Genomic DNA, 23,980 nt, shown 5'->3' with positions numbered 1-23,980 from the left:
AAACAACTTAGTGCTGGACACTGTGGCACATTCCTATAATTCCAGTGGCTCAGGAGGCTAAGGCAGGAGGATCCTGAATTCAAAGCCAGCCTTAGCAATTTAGTGAGGCATTAAGCAACTCAGTGACATCTTGTCTCTAAATAATAGGCACATCCCCAGCCTTTCTTTTTTGACTCAGTGGTTGAGTGCCCCTGAGTTCAATCCCCGGTACCAAAAGACAAAAACAAAAATAAAAACAACTTAGCACTGGTAGCATTAATTTTTAACCAGCAGTTTCAGTTTATAGTTATTATTATAGTTACTATGTTGAGTCATAGTACTTTTAAAAAATCGTAGCAATAGTAATGTGTTAGTAGCTATTGGTATCCCATCTGGTGTTCAAAATATAAATGAGCCATGATAATGATTATGTTGTTAAACAGAAAGACTAAATGACATGGAACTATCAACTTGTCCTATGTCCTGGAAATTGCATACTTTGAAAATAGTCTTGTATTTACAATCACATATAATCCTTGATACTGAAAAAGTATTGTCATTTACTGATATAAATGCTTTGCACACTTTCAGAGATACTCATTTTCTGAAGTTCTCTTCTATCCCAATGTGTTAAATTTATACTAGCTGTCGTGGGTCACTCTGGAGCCACTTGCATTTCCATTTAATCAGAGAATAATAGGGCTTTCTTAGACAAAAGAGATTGTAGAAAATGTCTGTTCAAATCTGTTTATTTTTCATATAAGATAAAGGAGACAGTTGCAGATTGCAATTCCAAACATAACTGTATCGATAACTTCTATCCCACATGCTTTTCCTATAACATGATGTTAAAATTCCTCCCTGAAGAGATGGCAGCAAGAGGAGAATTGGGGGAGTGGAAACTATGCCCGCTCCCCCATAACGTTGGTGTGCTAGGTGCCTTTGATCCTAACACAATCATATTTCCTACCAATGTCCCCATCTCAGCTGACTGTAAACAGAGCAGAAACTTCAGGGAAGGGGGAGTTTCCCTTCCTAAATATAGGCTATATTGAAGATTTATGATCATTGTTGTTGCTATTAACCACTGACTTTTGAAATAATTTGTTACCCAGGCATAGAAACTGGCCAAGAGTCTCAGAGACTATGCCTGATTTGCCCAGAGATGTACAGTTGCTACAGAGATAGCAGTAGTTGATATGGGTTTTAATTATGGAGTTAATGTTTTTTCTATTTTACCACATACATTAAGATGTGTTCTCAGGTGGTGTTTAGCTTTTCATAAGGCTATTTGAAAGTAAATACCAGGGATATTTTTCCTCATTACTACCATAGAGTCTTCTTGGTTGTTAATGAACATAGCTAAAACCTAAAAGTCAGGGCCAAAACTTCCCTTTTGTTCTATTGTATTAGCTGATTTCATTTTTTTTTCTCTGCTGCTGACAAAGATCTGACTAAAAGGCTCTCACAAATAATCAAGAATGCAGGCCCTGTCCACATATGCATGTAGTGAGAAATTAAGTGCTCAAATTAAAGAAAGAAAAGAAACATGACTCTCTTTTGTGCATTTGCAAATTTAGAATAATCACTATAAATTCAGAATTAATCACAAGTTAACCTTGTGAAACATAACTTGCATTATTTTCAGGTTATTATCAAAGCTCAAGCATTGGGATTTTTCAACTATGAGTCAAGCTAAATTGGTTTTAATGATTTCAGTCTAGGTGGCCAACAAAATAAAACAATTAGGGAAGGAAAAAAGGCTTACAATTTGATGCAATATCAGATAGAGGAATGAGAAATGTTATCTTACAGATTCGATTTTTATCTCAGAAAGTGTTTGAAGTTACTTGTTTTTGTTTTCCTCCTAGTAAAAAGGTAATAATCTTACTTTATTATTGTTTTTTATCCAACCCTATAAGCAGTAAGGAAAAAATGAAGCTTATTTGTGAGGACTGAAGAAATACTTAAGTATCTCTTCAATTCCCACTTTTCTTTCATCATTAAAATTGAGAAGCATCATGATTTCCAGGATGCCCCTTTTGGTATTCATTAATCCCATTATAAGTAATATGTAGAACATAAGACTGGCCGAAGCCCATAGATATCAGGTAACCTCACAATGACCCTATGTAATAGGCCATATTCTAGCTTATAGGATTTGTACCTAGACCTAGAGAGGTTACTTGTCCAGAGTAACGCATCTGAAATGCTCTCATGTGGGAGTACATATCACAGACTCATGTCTTAAGTTAATGTTTTTCCTGTATTACCATAATGTCTCTGCTAAACAGATTAGCTTATTGAATTGCTTCTTTCTTTGGAATAGATGAGACAAGCTAAATGTAATATATAAGCTAATATAATTTTAAATAATATATATATAAGCAAAGTATGGAATCATTGTAAGAAGGGGATTGGGGACAGGTTTTCCACATGAGGAACTATGACAAAATACCTCTTACCCAGGGTAGTAGATGTGGGGGATGGGGAGTGAGGCACGTGGGAAGTTTCAAGAAGAAACTATTTCCTGAAAGGGAACAATCTGATGTGGGACAGAAGAAAGGAAAAAGAAAAACACAGTAGTAGGAGAGGAAAAAGAAAAACACTCAATAGGGTGTGATAACACATATGTGCAAACACACACACACACACACACACACACACACACACACAATCCAGAGCAGTGTTTATTAATCTTGAAAATCATTCCTGAAGTAGATATAACTTTAAGAAAATAAAGGACAGCTAAGAAGAGCTCACTATTAATTTGATAGAAGAAAGTAATTTTACATTTTTTAATTAAAAAGCTGCCTAATCAGATTTCGTTGATTATTGTCATGCTATAAACTCACACACACATACACAAAAGAGCCAAATTTTGTCTTTATTTGGAAGAATTTAAGTCGTAGAAATTGGCTAATTAGACTTAGGTATCATATTTCAATTCAATGTGGTTAATGACATTGAAAAGATTGACCTTATCCACAAAATTACTACTATATTCTCCTGGTATATGTCAAACTTCTTTTTTTTTTCCCCAGAGTTACAGGCATGCATTTATTAGAAGCATAGGAAAGGAAACAGGGGACACTTTTAAAGGAGAGAGTTTGTTCTCTCAGAAGAGAGAAGGATGGCATGCCCCTTCTGCCCCATGGCTTATTGAAAATCCCAGGGAAGTTTCCAGAGAGTCCCATCCAGGTCTACCACTTGACCAATTTGTACCAGTTTTTCCTCCTGAAAATAAAATATGGAGACTTCTCAGCTATGCTGAAAATAAGTAAGCATTAAGCATTAGCCAGGAAAAGCCGAATTCATTGAATTTCTCAAAGTGTGGTTTACTTTCTAAGAATACGGATCCCAACCCATTTTGGATCCACACTAGTACAAGCATGTCTGTCCGGCAAAATACATGCATGAGATATTTTACTACAAATATTTGTATATATATATTTAAGAACCACATCCCAAGATGAGCCACTGATTGGCAAGCTTTTAATCACTTTCAAAGCATTTGAGAACTACGAATTTTATGTAGTATATACTTTGTTATTCATAAAATGTTGGTTCATTTGAAATTAAAGTATTAGGAATTTACTTATTAGTTTAAAATTGTCAAATGCATGTGCAAAACATAAGAGAACTAAGACTAACAATTTTCATGTTTTAGGATTTATTCCATCTAATTCAGATTAAAAAAAGAAATGTTCATGACTAAAAGTATAAAAAATGTTTGTCTCATTTTGAATTAATTTGTTTTAAATACCCAGATTCCCGCAATGAATGACTGGTAATGCTAAAGACAACTCTTGGGTTTTAAAATAGATTCAAGAGTCATAATGAAAATTTCTTGCCAAGTTTTGGTGACATCTCATATTATTAGTAGATAGCTGGAAATATTAATACATTTGAAATTTACATAAATGTAGTGCATCAAGTCCTTAATACTTTAATATTAAAAATACATATACAACATACAATAATGAATTATGTTCTGTGGTGACATTTAAAATGTTTCTTGGATTTCACTATAATTAATATAGCAGTAAAATAATTACTTTTTCCTTGTCATCTCTTTTACTGAATGCTAAAGTTTGGGAAATTGTTTAATAAATAATTTTAAGTATAACATATATTTCAGTTACACCTGAAATTATTTATTAAATAATCATTTTTAATGCAAGGTTTGATTTATTTAGAGTAATACTGATAATATAATTTTTTAAATTAGAAAATTATTCATTATAATGAGCCCCAAATGAGAAAAGTATTTGAAGTATTAGGTGAAGAATGTTCCTTAGAACAGAGGAACCACACAGCCATCTTTCTTGATCTCCCAAGCACCCTCCCGAATACCAAGTTTTCTCCCTCACTCTCCCTGTATGTTTCAGTCAGTTACATTAGTCCTATGACAAGTAATAGAACTAGACCTTTTCTTCGCTCTTTTGCTCAGGAAAATTTCTTAATTACCTAGTTTTCTTTATAAATTTGGATGTTCCATGGTTAATTGAATATGAAAGGGATTCAGAGATTGTTTTAATTTCAGAATTATTGATCTAACTTATATATAACAAAATATCTCAAAGAATATCTCAAAGAACTGAAAGCCATTTGGGGAATAAATAAGATGATCCATTAATACCAGTATGCATGTTGAAATTTTAAATGAAATGTCCTTGGACTGACATTCCATATTTTCCTGTCATCTTCAGAGTAACAGATTTGATTTTAGTTGATGTTTCTTCCTTCCTTCCTTTCTTCTTTTTGTACCAGGGATTGAACCCAGGGATGGTTAACCACTAAGCCACATCCCTAGCATGCTTTTTATATTTTATTTTGAGACAGGGTCTTGCTAAATTGCTGAGGTTGACTTTGAATTTGTGATCCTGCTGCATCAGCCTCCAGAGCTGATGGGTTGAAGGTGTGTGCCACTGTGCCTGGCTTAATTGATGTTTTCTAATTTTTTCTGTTCAATTGGTCTGCATAGTTTTATATACCATACTGATTGATAAAGTATTTTCCATTGCATGGAATAGCTTCACTTGGTCATGTTTATTATCCCTAGCATGGCAGTGGGGTGTACTTTATAAAAAGATCCTTCTAATGTTTGAATGACCTGGAAATGTGAAGTAGTGCTTTCTTCGGGAGGCTTGCATATGGACTAGCCTTTCTTACACCTTGCAGAATGATGGACTTTGAACATAATGTAAATGCTAATGCATGTACCACCATGTCTTGCATTTGCTTGGAAATCTTCTGTCATTAAAGTTGTTTTTAGCATCATTCATATGGAGAGTTAAAAAAAATCACTGAGATATATATGAATACTTGTTGTGAGTTAAACTGTGTCCACCAAAATTCACATGTTGAAGTCCAAACATGCAGTAACAGAATGTGACTGCATTTGGAGATAGTCTTGAAGAGGTAATTAAGGTAAAATGAGGTGCTAGTCCAACATAACATATCATTATAAGAGGAGGGCTGGACACAGATGATAGAGCAAAGACCAGATGAACACAAATGATGTAGCTGGCCATGGTCAAGCCAAGGAAAGAATCCTTCAGATGAAATCAACCCTTCTGACAACTTGATCTCAGGCTTGTGGCTTCCAGGTGAGAACAAATTCCTATTGCTTACCTTAACTGATCTGTGATGTATTTCATGTTAGTTCTATCAAACTAATAATATAATATACAAGTACATTATAAAATAATGATCACTAATAACTATTTAAGACACTTTTTATTGGAGAGAAAACTTAATAATCATTATAGGCAATTCAGTATCTCAGGATAATTATTTGTTTAAACTGAAATGTGCAAACTTAATCCCTTTTCCTTTCCCGAAGGGAGGCTAAAAGGAATGGAAATTCCTTTTTGTTCACATGAATTTGTAATTTCTTCCTCCACAGAACCTTCTCTTTCCTTATGTCAGCTTTCAGTGATCTGATTCCATCTGTTTCATTCCATCTATTTTATTGTTTTTCTACTTCTTTACAGAGTCCATATTTTCAGCCCATTATTTAAATAATATACTCTACATCTTTATATCTCATATGTTTTAATCAGCTTTTTCACTGCTGAGACTAAAAGACTTGACCAGAATAACTGTAGAGAAAAATCTTATCTGAAGGCTTACTGTTTCAGAGTTTCAATCCATAGAAAACCTCCTCCATTCCTCAAGGCTCTAGTTGAGGCAGAATATCATGGTAGAAGAATGTGGTAGAGGGAAGCCGCTCACATCATGATCAAAAAGCAGAGAGAAGCTCCACTTGACAAATATAAAATACATACCCCAAAAGCATGCCCCCAGTGATCTACCTTCTCCAGCCACACTCTACCTTACCCACTACTTAGGTAATCTCATCAGGGGACCAATTCACTGACTGATTCATAATCCAATCATTTTTTTCCCTTTAAATCTTACATTGGCTCACTTGTGAGCTTTTGGGGGATACCTTACATCCAAACCCTAACACCTTCTTTTTCTGGCATTCCTGCTTTGCAAATACTCAAATCCCCTTAAAGTTTGTAGTCTTTCCCTATCCCTGTCATAGGGAAGTTACACTTTATAAGTCACTTCAAATCTTCAATCTCATAAAAAGATACCTTTGAATCTGAATTCATTGTGATTATTATACCAGTGTCACTGAGTCAGATGACTATGATAGTTAGAAAAGTTCCACATGTGAAGTACTTATGGAGGGAGAGAAGCCTCGTGGGAAGTGCGGCAGAGTATATTGCATGTGACCTATCAGACACACATGGCACATCATCCTCTAAAGTTAGCAGTTCTGCACTGCTAGTTTTTCTAATTTTTTTTTCGAAGAGGAGAAAATAACATTATAGAAAATAATAGTTGGGCAAATGATACACATTTATTTGATGGAGTACTTGGAAGTCTTTGATGTAGGCCATTGAGTTTGAGATTTTATATTTGGTGTCACAAAACTTTCGAAATATTTATATCCTAGGCCTGTATCAGATTGATTGAGGAAAGTGAGTGAACAGAGACAAATGAGTTTAGAAGACCTGTTGGAATATGATATAGATGGACCTCTGAGAGAGGGAGGCAGGTCTTAGAAACCAGTGAAATCCTAAAAAAAAAAAAAAAAAAAAAAAAAATGTTTACCAAAGCTGATGAAGAACACTTGAGCCAAAGTTACCATTCAAAGATTTCTGTATTTCCCAGGAGTGGATCTGCCTCAGCAGTTTTCCCAGACTCAGTCACTGGCTGGAACACTGTGGGAGGTGGGACCTTGTGAATAAAGTGGCACATTCAATCAATTATGCTCTACTTATTAAGAGATTTTTGATTGCATGTTTTCAGTTGCTACAGATTGTCTCATGTGCCACAGAGTTAGGTCCCTTCACAGGCTTGATAAACAGCTCCTCCATGATTCCTGTAGGTTTCTTTTCCTGTGAGGAAATTTAGAAGAGGAAGGAAATAAAGAACCATACTGGGCTGGGGATGTGGCTCAAGCGGTAGCGCGCTCGCCTAGCATTCGTGCGGCCAGGGTTCGATCCTCAGCACCACATACCAACAAAGATGTTGTGTCCGCCGAGAACTAAGAAAAAAATAAAATAAAATGTTAAAAAAAAAAAAAAAAAAAAGAACCATATTGAGGTTGCTAATGTGATGAATATATTGTATCCTGAGGATGGGGCTCCATGTTTTCAGTCACTTGCTTTTGAGCTGATGGTTCAGTTCTACATTAAGAAAATTGTTTCATCATTCTGTACGACAAGCTGCTTTTGTTGTGTAGTATAAGATTTAGCCAGTGGATTTTGTGGCTATTGGCCCGTATTTACATTTCCTTTGCTATTAAGTGTGTCTTCTGGGCAGATTCTATGCTGTGTGACATTCACACCTGTGAACCAGGTATTTCATAAGCCTTGGAACAGTGGTATTACCTGAGGGCCTGCAGCACAAAAGACAAACCTATACCTGGAACTAGTTCACTCCTTTGTAAGGATGAACCACTTATCCTTCCAGTTTAGAAGGTGCCTATCAATTGCCACAATGTGGCCAATTGATTGTTTTAAGGAGTAGTGCCATAGAAGAAACTGTCTCTGCTAATTGACCTTGAAATTGGTAGCCCATAACAATGAGACTTCTTCTCTGCCAGTATGACCCCTTTGATCCTACACCCACTTCTGGGGTGGTTGATGATAAAGTCCATTGACCAAAGCATTTTGGTTGTCAGTGCTTCTCTTATGGTAGATGTGTTATTGTGGATAGTAATATGTTATTAAAAAAATCTTCACATTTCTTGTCTACTTCCATATGTCAATCCTCATGTTTTTACCCTAGACCTCCTTAACTTTAATTCCCTAATTATTTTATTTCCAATCCATTTGCCAGATTGCCTGGCCACTGGCCACTGACTTAGAATTTATATGTGTGCATACACTAGTCTACTTCTTTCATACAATGTGTACTGCTCACAACTTCATAGGGAAGATTTTTTTCCCTCTATTCACTAACTTTCAGAACTGCTCTTGAATGTGGTTATACTTTATTTTTAGCTTACACCCATATATTGAGCTGAATGATTCATAAAATAAGATCATCTCTCTTTTTTTTTTTTCCTTCTTCAACTGGTTGTTAGGGACTGCATATATGTTAATTCATGATGGGAAGTTCTGGATGCAGGGTCATTTGGAAGCTCAAGGTCAAGTTTGTTTCTTCCAGGACGAAGGAACCATTTAACGAAGGGTATATGATGCTCTGGTACAGGTAGTGTATCCTTATTACTGAATCCCAGAAACCTGTCGTGGAATTCTTTTACAGGGATTTCTCATAAGCTCTGTGTTTTATTTTTTACTGCCACTTTCACTTCTAATACCATAGGGTCTGACCCTTGTATCAGCCTACACTACTGCATCACCCTTTATCATATTCAAAGTTATCAATTTTCCATATGATCAGGGAAAAGGTCTAAGGGGCATCGTAGATATAGAATGAATGTGTTACATCCAGATTCCAAAGATTTCTGTCATGCACTATGCTTCTTTCTTTGGGGTATTATTAGCAAGATTTGGTGACTGTCTTTACCTTGAAGGTGATATTTTGTCATGCTTTTGAACATTTGAACTTGTAAAAACATCACTAAAATGACTAGTCCCTGCATCTTCATAAGGTTTTCTTTCCAAACCTCTGGAATCTGTTTTTCCAATGCTTCTAGCATTCTGGCTGTCACTTGCTCTTTCTGCCTGAGCATTATGATATCTTTGATATAACATATCAATATAATTTTCTCTGGAGTCCAGACTTCAGATCTCTTCAGACTATAACCCAAGGTAAGAGAGTTAACACGGCCCTGAGGCATAACTAAAAATAAATATTATCTATCATAGGTGAATTAAAACTCTTTCTGATTCTCTTCTTGAATTAGATTAGAAACAATGCTTTTAACAGATGAATGGCTGTGTATCATGCATCTGAATCCTATTAATCTGCTCTAGTGTGATACTTCATCTCACATAAAAGTTGCTACTAGGGCCATTACTTGTTTAAGCCTTTGCTGGCCCATAGTCGTTTTTAAAAATCTATTCTGTTTCTGTAGGAGCCAGGCAGGCAAATTACACAGGAATGAAATAGGAATCAGTTATCCTTGCAATTTGTCTTTAATGGTGGCACAAATTACCTCTACCCACCTCCCATCCTCCTTGAGAGTTGTTACTAGCTTTTACTGTCTTAAATATCTAGGTTAGATGGTTGTGATATTGGGAGTGGAGGGAGGTAATTTTGGGAATATCCCCAAGGCATTTTTGTGACTGTTCTTACTCAAGAGGCAGTAAACCCAATGTTGGAGTTCACCCAAATGCCATGTATATCAACTTAAATTATATACACTTGAACTAAGAATTTGACCCCTATGTAATCTGTGGACCCAGTGAACCCAAAATAAGCCATATTTTAGCACCCTTAAAATCCAAACTTAGTAATATTTTCCCAGTTCCTGTTGGTCACACAGCCATTTCTTATGACTGTTTTGGTGTGTCATCTTTTTCATCCTCTGTGTGGTTCGGTAAACACACCTGTGTTATACTGGGAGTAGACCTTAGTTATCAGCCAAGTAGCTAGGACAAGAAGTGGATGCAGCTCCTATGGGGGCACAGATTGCCTTATAGGTAAAATATTTATGCTGTTTCTTTCACTTCAATGGAAGTACTGAACTTTAGTAGGAAAAAGTGGCCACTTCTGATAGTTCTCAGCAGTTTTTCAGGAACCCCAACCCACTATGAGACACATCAAGATATTCTCTACTTATATTTAAGAATGTTACTCCATTTATTACCTAGTCTTTATAACCTTCCCCATCCCAATCCTGCAACACTGGTACATGGTGATGCTTTAGGTCTTGTTGAATTAATATTAACTCAGACACCATGTCCAATGTTTTTCAAAATTTCTGAGCATTAATCTTTCTCCCATATTGAGTCGCTAAGTAAATGATCATATGTGTTTTGATGAAAGAACAAGAAGGATCATCATAGTTATGTATTTTCTGCAATGTTGCAGGGTCCTACTACCTAGGGCCTTGATTCCTTCAGTCAGTTGGTTCTGCATCTGAAAATTGGTTTAGGTCATGATTTGTGAAAATAATCCTGATGTTATATTGGAGCAACCACTCTCTGACTTCTATTCATCCTCCATTGTTTCAGGAGGTTATTAATGTTAATCAGCACCCTTGTTGGCTACCAGTCTATATTTAGCCTTAAGAAGACTGCCTTCTATTAAACATCTCCACATTTACTGCAGATCAAGCCTCCATAATTGTCCCTTCAACTTTGCCATGCAAGGTGGCCTCTTGGTTGCTGGCAGTTAAGCAACACAACATGCCCTATCTTAATCTGGGGGAAGGGCAAGAGAATGGATCAAAATTATGAATTTAACTGAGCCAAGCTTTGTCACTATACCTCCTAGTGACAACCTTAGCTTACTGAGTAGAGCCATCACTGAATTTCTTAGTGATGTTTATTTTCTTGTCACTACTACATTACCATCAGCCCCAGTGAAGTGTCCTCTGAAACCTCACATAGCTTGTGAGTTTTCTTTCTCCAAATAATATGCCTGCATTTCTTCTTTATTCTACCAGCTAACGGAAGAGATATTTCTACATGATGAAAGATTTCCATTCTCTATGTCTTTAAAAGCCACCCAAGCAGAGATTTTTTTTCACATCCTAGGGCCTACCAGAGTATTAATCCTCATATCACAGAAACATACCCCCATGTAAAACAATGCTTGCTTATCCAGTCTTATATTCTAGGTACCCTTGTTCAAGCACCCTTAAAATCCAATTTTCAGATGTTCCCCTGACTCCTGTTGGTCATGCAGCTATTTTATTTTTTAGGGCATTGTGGTTACATATAGTTGCAGTTATTTTGTGCTATTTTTTGTGTGTCATCTCTTTTCCTCCTTTGTAAGGTCCAGTAAACCAATCTGGGTTATACTGTGATTTAACTATAGTTATCAGTCAAGTAGCTAGGACAAGATATGGATAAAGCCGCTAAGGAGTCATATATTCCCTTCCAGGTTTGGTATTTTTGTGAAATCTTTCAGCACAAATGATGTACTAGGCTTTACTGGGAAAAAGTGGACTGTCTTTGCAAACTGATAGTGGTTTAACAGGAGATATCAGGTGATTTTTTCAGGAGACACATCCTGATGTTCTCCAACTATATTTCAGATTTCCAGCTCTTTGTAATCAGGTCTCTGAATTTAATATAGCAAAACTTCTTTAGCTGAGCATGTATGCATCTCTGGAGTTCCAGAGTTCTAACTCTTAGAGCTTCTGTTGCTTCTCAGCTGTGTCCACTCTTGCACAGTGGGTGGGCTAGAGAGGTAGGGGGAAAATGTAATCTACCAAATCTGGTAATTTGTAATCTACCAAATCTGGCTCTCTTGTTCAGTCTTAACTGCTTGTTAACAGCTGTCAGTTTTACATTATCCTTCTGGAGAGTGTCATTTTGATGTAGCAGTAACCAGCCAATTCTACTGTCTTTGTAGGCATTATTTCCTCCATATTATTTTCAATGCACGAGTCATTGCATCTGCTAGGATGTTTCCCCTTCAACAAGATGTTTTCTTACATCACTGCTCACAATATCCTCAGCAACTGAACATTGTGAGTTCAGGGCTTCATTGCACCATTTGCTGCTCAAAAACATGTTTTCTATGCTACCTGTTGAGTAGTAGAGAGCCAAACACATAACCCCATACAACATTAACTTTCTCAGACCTCTCATGCCACCATTTGAGCTAGTTTGGTGTTTTGAGAAGCATAGCCAATATAGGGCTAGATGTGGAAGGGTTTTCTTGAGTAAACACCTATGAGGAAAAAAAAAAATGGGGAGCACTTTCACACTGAAATGCAGATCTGACCTACAGAAAAAGACAAAGGAAAAGAGGGGGAGACTAGATAGAAAACATTTTAGATTGTGGTGCGGTTTCAAGAAAGTTTTAGCAAACTCACCGGGAGCTAAGTCACTTGTCAAGCTCAGGTTCTGCCAGATCTTCATATATTGCAATAAAGGAGCCTATCCTCCTGAGAGCAGCCTGGGAGCACATGTGGTAGTACATTTAGAACACAGCAGCTAGGACCATCTTTTAATTACTCAACCTAAAATTAAAGATCTTAGAGGCTTATATTAAGTACTAAGGCATTTCTTGTGATATTGAATTTTCAGTGTTTGACAGAGTCCTAGACAAACCGGCATGGTAGGTCATCCAAGTTCTGATTGTATCACCATCATTTTTATCATTGAAAAAAAAAAAAAAAAACTTTAAGTATTAGTACTGTAAGCTGCCTTATCAAAATAAGTGAGCTAGGTATTTTATATAACTCAATTCATTCTTCAAACCTGATTTGTGACCCTTGCCTATAATTTTTCCTCATATTTCAATGAAGAGTGTGTTCCCTGGGGCCACATTCTCAGAGTTTCTTCCAAGTCTGCTTGGAAGTAATCTTTCCCTTTTCTGGATCTCATTAGAATTCCTGATTTTTTTATTTAGGGTAAATTCTAATTTATAGACATTCATATACATTTCTTTATTACCTTTCTAAATTTCATTTTCCTAGAGAGTGGAATTAAAGTATGATTTATATTTTTATCTCCACAATGATGAAAAGGTCCCTTCAAAGAATCAATTACTCAGTAAGAGCTTATTTTCAATTTATCTGGCCCATTGGATTGACACTGAACTTTTCTACCATGTATTATAGTTTATCATCCTATGAATGCTCTTCTATACTGCAATTTCTTCTTCAAGGTTAGGCTAATGTAGTCCTGGCCACATCTGTATTTCAGAATAAATCCTGGTTATCCATTTAAAAATTACCTTAGGGATTTTTAAAGCATCTTTTTTCTATATTTTGATCTGTTTGTATTGAGGCATAATTTACCTATGGTAAAATGCTCAAATATTAATCTGCCTTTCAGATTCAGTGAATATGTAACAAGACATGGAATATCTCATCATTTCAGAAAGTTCCCTTTCACTCCTACCTAGTAAAGCTTGTTCTCAGAAGCAGTCACTGACCTGATTTTTGTCACCATTGGTTAGTTTTGCCTATTCTAAAATTTTATATAATTGCATAATATACATTCTTTTGTGTTTTTATTCCACTTCACATAATATTTTTGACATCTATCATATTTTGCATGCTCTGACAGTTCATTGCTTTAATTGGTAAGTAATGCTATTTTATGTCTGTACCAGTCTGTTTATCCATGTTCCATTGATGAATGTCAGCAATTTCTTTTTACCCCCACCTGGCTTTTGGCTTTTATGAATAATACTGGATATTACTGCACATAGAATATTCTGAACAGAGTTCTCATTATTTAGCTTCATGATCTAATCATCCATTTTCATACAAGTTGGCATCTAAATATCTTTGGAGCAAGAAAGAAGGCAAATAAAATAAAATATGTTGTAGGATTTACATGATAAAATTCCCCTTGATATCCTGTATGAAATAGTGTCATTCATGACATACATTGACTCAATTTAAGTCTGAGAAAAAGTGGCAAGTTCACTTAGTCACTCACTGGATTTCCTGAAGCACTAAGTTTTTCGTTTGTGGACTCCTCTCCAATTAGCTACTAGTCTTTCCCTGTTTTTCTTTTAAGATCTAAGAGACTTACAGCTGAAGGTAATATAGAAGGAGGAAAGAATACGTACACAAAAACACGTAGAACTGATATGTCTCAACTTTGATAATTCAAAACATTTCAAGTTAGTTACTTCAGTATAAGACTTTGTCCTTGATCTACCCTTCCCAAGATGTCTATCATAACTTTCTAAAAATATTCCATTTGAATTCTCACTCAAGATTCTAAAAAAAGAAAAATTGATATTTTAAAAAAATCTCTTGAAATGTTCTGTTTTTAAACCTCTGAGCATTTTTAAATTAAATTTTATTTGATTTTATTTTCATGATAATGCCAACTGATATAAGGATTATTTTTTCATTTCATCCTAGCTAAATTTTCTTATTTAATCCTTTCCCTCTCATTCACATGTTCATGGTCTAATTGAGGTAAAATCATCCCTTGACTGAACTGCTCAGCACTCCATATATTTTTAGAAACCCACTAAGGATGCTACAGATACCAAAAATACGATTATTTCTACTATACACCCTCTAAAGTCTAGCTCATGTGAATACTTTCTTTCATTTTTTAAAAAAATCATTTATTCACTACTAAAATGGAAACTCTGAATTCAATATAATATAGTTAAGATAAAATATTTCCTAAAATTGTTGGAATTTCTTGGTTACCTGAAAGGGTAGTATACTGAGAGTTTTATCCAGGTAAATATACCAAAGACTACATAGAGCTTTCTCTTATATTTTATTATCATAAATCTTCTGAATCTAAGAATGATCAACAAAATGGGGGATCCTTTTCAATCTCTTGGAGAACTTTCTATACTTTTTATCTTGGAAATTCTCAAAAATAATACAAAGAAAATAATGAGATTTCCATATGTCATCTACCAATTTCAATTCATGGTCATTTTATTTTATCTGATGAAAGCAAACCAAGTTACCATATAATCTCACTGAACTCTGAAACAATACGGAACAAATACTGTGTCTTATTTGTATGGCTTGTCAAACACTTTTATGATTTTAAATATTCAAAATTTTAAAAATTTTCTCTGACCTTTGGGGTAAACCTATGAGGAATCAATCACATTTTGCTCACTAAACTTATATTTGATAAATAATCAAGTTTACTATGAGGTGATTCCATAATCATACCTTGCCACTTGACCTTACGATTTTACCATAGGAGGAAATGTGTATAGTTTTATGAATTCTAATTAAATCAGCTTTAGCTGATTTAAAAAATTAGCTTAAATATTACTACCTTTAAAATTCCTTATTTTTTTTGAATTTCCTTTTTACTTTTCTTCTCTTTCTCCTTCTTCCCTCTCCTCCTCCTCCTCCTCTTCCTCCTCCTCTTATTCTTTTTGGTTTTGAACCTTTAATGAGAAAAAAGAAAGATATATTATGGAGCTAGGAACACTGTGGTTGGTAGTGTCATTGGGGCAAGGGCTGTGGCCCCACAGTGTAGACCTAGTAAACAGAATATGTCAACAAAGATATACTCGGTCACAAAATGTAAAAGTGGTGTCTGACATGCTTAAGTATCAGTTTCTTCATCATTCAGCAGATGTTGGAGATGCTACAGCTGATGGGGAATAGATGTCCAGACACTGGGCATTGTAGGATGCCTGCCAGCAAGTCCACCTCCAGCAGCATATGGTGCATCTTTCTCAGAAATATCTATGGTTCTTGTAGCCCTTAATTTGCTCTTTGAGTACCCCCACTAGGTCCAAGGTATCAGCTGCCTCCCTAAGTACTGTCCACTCCAGTTTGGGAATCATTTAAAGCAGAAAGTCAGGGTTGAACTCTACCAGGTTGATTCAGACTTCAGTGGCCTGTAGGCACAGGGGGAAGCCCTCAAGCACCCCCTGCCTTCCACATGTGAGCTCAATAGATTGTGGGTGAATAGTAGCTTCATGTCACCACACCCACCTTACTCTTCTGTACTCTAGATAATATTCTACTTAATAACTTTGATGCCATTTACATGATTCTATTTATATTATTGTTAATAGTAAATCAACATGTGTTCAATTACCACGTAAGGAAAGCTAGAGGAGGACATTGTAAATGTAATATACAATAAAACTAATCCCAATCAACTAGAAAGTTAAGTACAAAAACAGTGAACTGCATGATATTCTGTGTTAAGTAAAACTTGCAAGAAAAGTAAAGATTGTTGTGAGAGTGAGATAATGACTGTGTTAGTCAGGTTCACAACACTGTAAGCAAAGTAACTGAAAAGCATAACTTAAAATAAAAATTTATTTTGGCTCACAGCTTCAGAAGTCACAGTCCATGATCAGTCAGCTCCATTGCTCTAGATCTGAGAGGAGGCAGAACATCATATTGGAAGGGCATTGTGGAGCAAACTACTCAGCTCATGAAAGCTAGGACCCCAAGAGAGAAAAGGGCTACAGGCAAGTTAATCCCTCTGAGGGTATGGCCCTATGACCTACTTCTTCTTTCTAGGTCTCACCTCCCAGTTGTCCATTCAACTACCAATGGATTAATCCATTTAACCAATGAATGAGGCCCAACCCTCATAATCCAGTTCTACTTCTGAACCTTACTGAATTGGTAATATGCTTTTAGTACATGAGTTTTTAAGGAACAAAACATAATAAAACAGATCAAACCATAACAGTGACCTAGACTGAGATCATCAAGAAGCTTTCTGGAAGAGTATGTATGTTAGTCTTAATGTCCAAATAATAGTTTTATGTATAAAAAGGTACAGAAGAAATGACATGATAAAAGGCATAGAGGTAAGATTTTGCATGATGCATGGGTGCACAAGCAATAGGGGTAACTTTGAACAGTACGATGCTACTAGAGTAAAGCCTGAAGCAGGGAGATATGCAAAAGAAAAGCAGAGAAGTACTTATGATTTAAGGCAGTGTTTTAAGGAGAACGACACATTCCTGGGAACTAAATGAGATGATCCAATACAGAGAAGAAAGTATTTTAACTGTTGACACTTAACATTTACTGCACATTTTTAAGAAATTTGTACTTTTGTGCATATTTTTATGTGAACATGTATAATGGATTAATATCAATGAGGATAAGTGTTCAAATTATCTTATCAAAAAGTTTGGATATCACTGTTCTTGATTTACAAATCACCTTGAAAGACATTCTAGGGAACCCAACTTAATCCTAAAATCATGAGGAATCTAGGGACATGAAAATGTTAAGCAAAGGATCTTATCTGAATTTTAGTTATAATACCCTGTTAGTTTAGAGAGTGAATTTAGGAAGAACAAAATTATAGGAAGGGTGGCCATTGGTCAGGCTGTTGAAATTATTTAAAACAAAGACAGTGAGGGTCTGAGTGAAATGGTAGTGCCTATGTAGGTATTTTTTTAATTAAGTGTCTAAAATATACAGAATTTTGTGATTAATTGGATTTACCAGTTAGGTGAATGGTACTCAAGCTATAGGGACTATGTTCCTAACATCAATTGAGAGACAACAAAGGTAAGTGGGCAAATTTAAGGCAGTGCGATAAATTCATCTACTGACATACTGATTGTGAACTTGTTCATGGCAAGAAAGCCATCATGCTTGACCATTTATTCATCAATTTTTGTATACATACTTTTCAAGCCATTTAACTGTCTTCCAATCAGTTAATTCTGAAGAAATTATGAAAACTTTCTTCAATGTACCACCAATATAGATTGAGAAACAACTGCAACTTACTGTGAAAAATGAAAGATAAATGCATACTGCTCTCAAGTACTTGCAAAAGGGTCATTAATTTTCAGGGAAAATTGAAGGAGGCTGCCAGTCTTTTTTGTATCTCCTATAATACACATAATCCTCAATAAAAGGTATTGATTTATATTTATTTAAAAATTTTTGCAGGAATATGTTCACCAACATATTCTGAATTTCTATATTCTGAAAGCTCAAGCATAACACATTTATATACTGTGCTTTATTAAAATATTAGGTATAGCTCAATAAAAAATCAAATTAGAAAATGATAAAAAATATACATGTATAATGTATATGTATGTCGCCTGTAAAAAAAAAATTGTACTTATTTACATCTAGATGTCCATTGACATTAATGACAAGAATTTTTTATTGTGTTATGAGGGAGGTACTGGAGATGAAACTCAGGATTTAATACACTCTAGTCAAGAGCTTGACCACTAGGCCATACCCCCAATCCAATTTTTATTGATTTTTAATAGTACTACTAAAATCTTTTTCTCCTCCTAAAAAAGAACTAGTAAAAATTTACCTACCTTTCTACAATAAGCATAGAAAATTTCTAATAATTTTTAGAACAAATTTACTGTCATAATAGTAAGTTTTAGGAATAAAAACTGCACTTTTCTAAACATATGGGATGTCATTATGCATTCAAATGAATGTTAACTTTTAGTTTAAAAATTCGTGGATAGTAGCTGAAAATATAGCAATGATTCATGGTTTATTTTCAAGAAATTTTATCTCATTTCCATGGAAAATATTCATCTCCTTTTTTAAGTGAAATACCAAAATATTTTTCTTTAATTTTAAACTTATGAAGAAAATGTTATGTTAAACTTAAATCATGCTAAAACTTCAAATGGGCATAAAATATATTTAATAATAAATTTGGTATATAATATATATACCAAATATATACATCATACATACCAAACCTATTAGCATATAGATATATAATCTTCCCTTTTATTATTTATATACTGTGCATTTTTATTTATAACAATTGATACATTGCTACACCTATTATGTGCTTAATATTAAGTACTTTTACAAACATTAATTTATTTAATCCTCACAACAGTTTTGTAATTCCCAGTTCACATATTGGGAAACTCCATAGAAAGGTTAAATAACTTGTCCATGTTATACAGCCCCTAAGTAGATTTTAACTCACTACATCAGAACTCAGTATCTGAACCTTTAATTAGCATGTATTTCTCTAATTAGTAAACATCTTAATTAGGATTTTTTTCCAAGAGCCATGATGATGAAAAAAATATCCAGACGTCTGTCGAGAAAAATCTCTTTTATGGTGCATACACCACCTTTGTCTGTTTTACTTATTTAAGGCATGACATAGAAATGAAGCATTTGAAGAACAAACTGTCTGCCTTCTCCCTATTGAAAAATAAACCTGAAATGGAATGGCAGTGTTTTCTGAAACAGGTTGATGTTTTCCTGAAGAAATGTGTGATTAGGTGTCTCCTGAAGATGCAGCTATGCAACCTGCTATCTCAGTTTTACAGCCTACCTTTGGGATGCTACAACAGAACAAATTAAAACAATTTCTTCATGGAGCTGCTTTCAGTCTTCTATCTGAAGACGACGAGAGAATGACAATGCATTTCACTTCTCATATGCTACTTGAAAGTCAAAATTAGCCACACTAGGACTATGAGAACTAACTTAATTCATATGAAAAACAGCACAGTATAATTGCTTTCAAAAGAAAAAAAAACAACAAACAATGAATGCTTAAGAAAATGTGATAGATTCTTTTCCTTACCCTGAGAGGAAGCATTGCAAACCTGAGAGTAGAATTGTTTTTATAAGTATGTTTAATGCAAATTCCATTCAGACCCAAAAGCCAGACAGGTTTATATTTCTTATTCGATGAAATAGTGATTTAAAAGAGAATGTATATTATCTAAGCTTTCATAACTTTGTACCTTAAGGGGATTAAGATATTTAAAACCTTTGAAATCTGCAGAGTTTATTTTATTTACTCATGAAGATGGAGTTTTTAGTGATTTGTTGCTATAAGATAATTGCCCATTAACGTTCGTATTGATTTGCCTTTCTCAAGAGGAAAGAAACAAATGTAATTCGTTAGCACTTTATTATTGAATCCCTTTTAATAAAGAATATTGAGAACTTGGGTCTTTATTGACCTTATAAATGTTTGAATAAATGCTTTCAAAAATTGGAAAGAATAGAAAGTTCAACTGCATTCCTATCTGTACTCAGGCATAGGATGGATTGTGGGCTGGTTGTCATCGCAGATTAATTCTCATCATTCTCAGTGAAATGATCTTGTCTCTCCCTCTCATTCTAAAAATGACAGCATTTAGTAAATTGGTTCTTTATCTGAACTAGGTTTTAGGGAACTATCTTATGTATCTCTTCTAATCCAATTGCTACTCAGTCTTCAAGAGTTAGTAAAAGTCTTACACCTCTCTGAAGTCTTCTTTGATGACCTTTGCTGACCCTCTTTTCTTCTTAATTCCTACAACTTTAGAGTCAGCTCCAGAGGTTTCAACTATGTCATGGATCAGTAGTGTGCCAAATGGGAGATGGGTGTAAAGAGACAGTGATCCTCAGGGCAGTAAGGCATGGCCTGGGTTAATCTGAGATCTAAGGCCTGCCCTCTAGGTGAAATCTATAAGAAATTTCTGCTTCATAAAAAAATCTTCATTTTCCAAGTGTTACTTTGAGAAAATGGTTTTAATGTGATAACTGCATCAGTTATATTGAACTTCTTATTTTTATTTACACAGTCTATTTAGCTTAACAAAAAAGATTTCACATAAGATGTGTTTATTCTTTATTAATAGATTACTCAAGTAGTTTATACTTTATTATGATAGTAAACATTATAATTTATATATACACTTATAAATAGACATTTTTATTATTTTTAGTTTATTTCAATTAGGTATATATGACAGTAGAATGCATTTTGACATATTTCGCACAAATGGTACACAGCTTCTTTTTCCTCTGGCTGTACATGGTACAAAATCACTACAGTAGTATAATCATACATGTATAGGCTAATAGTGTCTGTCTCATGCTACGGTCCCCATAGCCCCACCCCTTATCTCACTCCCTTCTCCACAAACCAAATTGTTCATTCTCCCCTACATTCCTGCCCCACTATGGATCAGCATTCACTTATCAGAGAAAACATTTGACTTTTGGTTTTTTGGGGGGATTGGCTTAATTCACTTAGCATAGCATTCTCTATTTCCATCTATTTTCCTGGAAATGCCATAATTTTATTCTTCTTTAAGACTGAATAATATTCCATTCTGTGTATGTGCCATATTTTCTTTATCTATCTGTTGAAGGGCATCTAGGTTGCTTCCACAGTTCAGCTATTGTGAATTGAACTTCTATAAACACTGATGTGGCTACGTCACTGTAGTATGATGATTTTAAGTCCTTTTGGTATAAACCACTGAGTGGGATAGCTGGCTCAAATGGTGGTTCCATTCCAAGGTTTTTGAGGTATCTGCATACTGCTTTCCATAGTGGGAGCACCAATTTTCAGTCCCACCAGCAATGTCTAAGAGTACCTTTTCCCCTACATCCTCATTAACACTTATTATTGTTTGTATTCTTGATAATTGCTATTCTGACTAGAGTAAGATGAAATTTAGAGTAGTATGATTTGTATTTTTCTAATTGCTAGAGATGATGATCATTTTTTCATATATTGATTGATTGTATTTCTTCTGTGAAGTGTCTGCTCATTTGCTTAGCACATTTATTAATTGGGTTATTTGTTCTTTTGGTGTTAATTTTTTTTTGAGTTTTTATATGTCCTGTAGATTATTGCTCTGCCTAAGGTGCATGTGGTAAAGACATTTTCCCATTCTGAAGGCTTCTCATCATGTTATTGATTGTTTCCTTTTCTGAGAAGAAGCTTTTTAGTTTGGATCTATCCTATTCATTGATTCTTGATTTTACGTTTTGCACTTTAGGAGTTTTATTAAGAAAGTCAGGTCCTGAAGCCAACATGATGAAGATTTGAGCCCACTTTTTCTTCTATTACGTGCTGGGTATCTCTTCTAGTGTCTAAGTTTTTGATCCACTTTGAGTTGATTTTTGTGCAGGGTGAGAGATAGAGGTTTAATTTTATTTTGCTACATATGGATTTGTAGTTTTCCCAGCACCATTTGTTGAAGAGGCTGTCTTTTCTCCAATATATTTTTGGTACCTTTGTCTAATATGAGATAACCGTATTTACGTGGGTTTGTCTCTGTGCCTTCTATTTTGTACCATTGGTCTACATGTCTAGTACCAATACCATGCCACTTTTGTTACCATTGCTCTGTAGTATAGTTTAAAATCTAATATTGTGATGCCACCTGCTTCACTCTTCTTGTTAAGGTTTGCTTTGAGTATTCTGGGTCTCTTATTTTTCCAAATGAATTTCATTATTAAGTTCTGTAGTTCTATGAAGAATGTCATTTGGATATTAATAGGAATTACATTAAATCTGTATAACAGTTTGGGTAGTATGGCCATTTTGACTATATTTTATTCTTCTTATCCAAGAGCATAGGAGATATTTTCATCTTCTAAGGTGTTCTTTACTTTCTTTTAGTGTTTTGTACTTTTCATTGAAGGGATTTTTCACCTCCTCTATTAGATTGATTCTCAAACATTTTCTTTTTTGAATGTACAGATATTGTGAATGGGATCATTTTACTAATTTCTCTTGCAGTGGATTCATCACTTATGTATAAAAATGCATTTGATTTATGGCAAATTGATTTTATATCCTGCTACTTTGCTGAATTTATTTATTAGTTCTAGAAGTTTTCTGGTGGAATTTTTGGATCTTCTTTTCCTATCCATATCCCATTAATTTCTTTTGTCTTATTGCTCTAGCTAGAGATTCAAGGACTTTGTTGAATAGAAATGGTGAAAGAGGGCATCCCAGTCTTGTTCCTGTTTTTAGCGGGAATGCTTTCAATTTTACTCCATTTATAATGAGGTTGGCTTTGTGCTTAGTATAGGTAGCTTTTACAATGTTGAGGTATGTTCCTACTATCTGTAATTTTTCTAGTGTTTTGAATATAAAGAGGTGCTGTATTTTATGAAATGCTTCCTCTGCATCTATTGAGGTAATCATATATTCTTGTCTTTAATTCTATTTGGTGTGATATATTATTGATTTCCATATATTGAACCAACCTTGCATCCTTGGGATGAACCCCACTTGATTGTGGTGCACTATCTTTTTAATATGTTTTTGTATGTGCTTTTCCAGAATTTTATTTTTTGCATCCATTTTCATCAGGGATAGTAGTCTGAAGTTTTCTTTCCTTGATGTATCTATGAAAATAGACTTTTCTAAAGGATGAGAAATATAAAAGTAAAAAAAAAACAAAGTTAAACAATACTCAACAATGTGTTGGATGTTCCTGGTAATTCTAGCTATTCCCTAAAGTCTATGTACTCAACTTTGAAGTTATGCATCTATCACATATGATTTGATATGTTAAAAAATATATATACCTAACCTTATATAAAAAAGTGTTTTATATACCTTCTCAAAGTAAGGGAAATGGGATAAAATGAACAATTAAAATGTGAGGAAATTAGAACTAAGGGAAAATCTAGGGAAGAAAAAATAAAATGATACTAGAGATAAAATGTACTTTTTATAATTATATATTTTGACTAGAAATTGTTTTTGTATTTTTAATAGTTAATGTAAAGAGATAAGTATGCCACTTTAAGGGTCACAATGTCTGAATAATTTAAAGGAAAAAAAACAGGTAAGAAAATCTGCAGCATAAGACACATATACAGTTTGAAGCCAATATATTAGCAGTGGAAGATGACCAAAATAAAGTAATCAGCCTATAAGCTGCCTGGTGCTTGGGCTTGATTCAGGCATAGAATAAAGAACAGTGATTTCTGAGATCTGGAGTCAACTGATGAAATTTTTAAAATGCTGTTTTTTTAAGTTAAAGACTTTCCAAACTAGAAAAGAAAAATACTTCCAAATCTGATTTTCTCCCATATGAGACAATGTCAAGTTCTTCTGAAAATTTCTTCAGTGGTAGGCAATGGGTTTGTAAACGAGAAGAGGGAATGGAAATTTCATAACTGAAATCTTCTTCA

The 23,980-nt window shown here is 34.5% G+C and overlaps 1 protein-coding gene and 1 pseudogene across 1 annotated transcript in view; one reads left to right on the top strand and one right to left on the bottom strand.

The window, feature by feature from the left end:
- Lrp1b (LDL receptor related protein 1B) overlaps positions 1–23,980 on the top strand; it is a 1,492,917-nt gene that overhangs the window by 989,222 nt on the left and 479,715 nt on the right. The gene's annotated exons all lie outside the window — the stretch shown is intronic.
- Positions 15,648–16,028, bottom strand: LOC113182730 (multifunctional methyltransferase subunit TRM112-like protein pseudogene; annotated as a pseudogene).

This window comes from Urocitellus parryii, chromosome 1 (genome assembly GCF_045843805.1).
Source record: "Urocitellus parryii isolate mUroPar1 chromosome 1, mUroPar1.hap1, whole genome shotgun sequence".
In the NCBI taxonomy this organism is placed as follows: domain Eukaryota; kingdom Metazoa; phylum Chordata; class Mammalia; order Rodentia; family Sciuridae; genus Urocitellus; species Urocitellus parryii.
The sequence above is the reverse complement of the archived record's forward strand: the minus strand, read 5'-3'. Positions and strand labels throughout refer to the sequence as shown.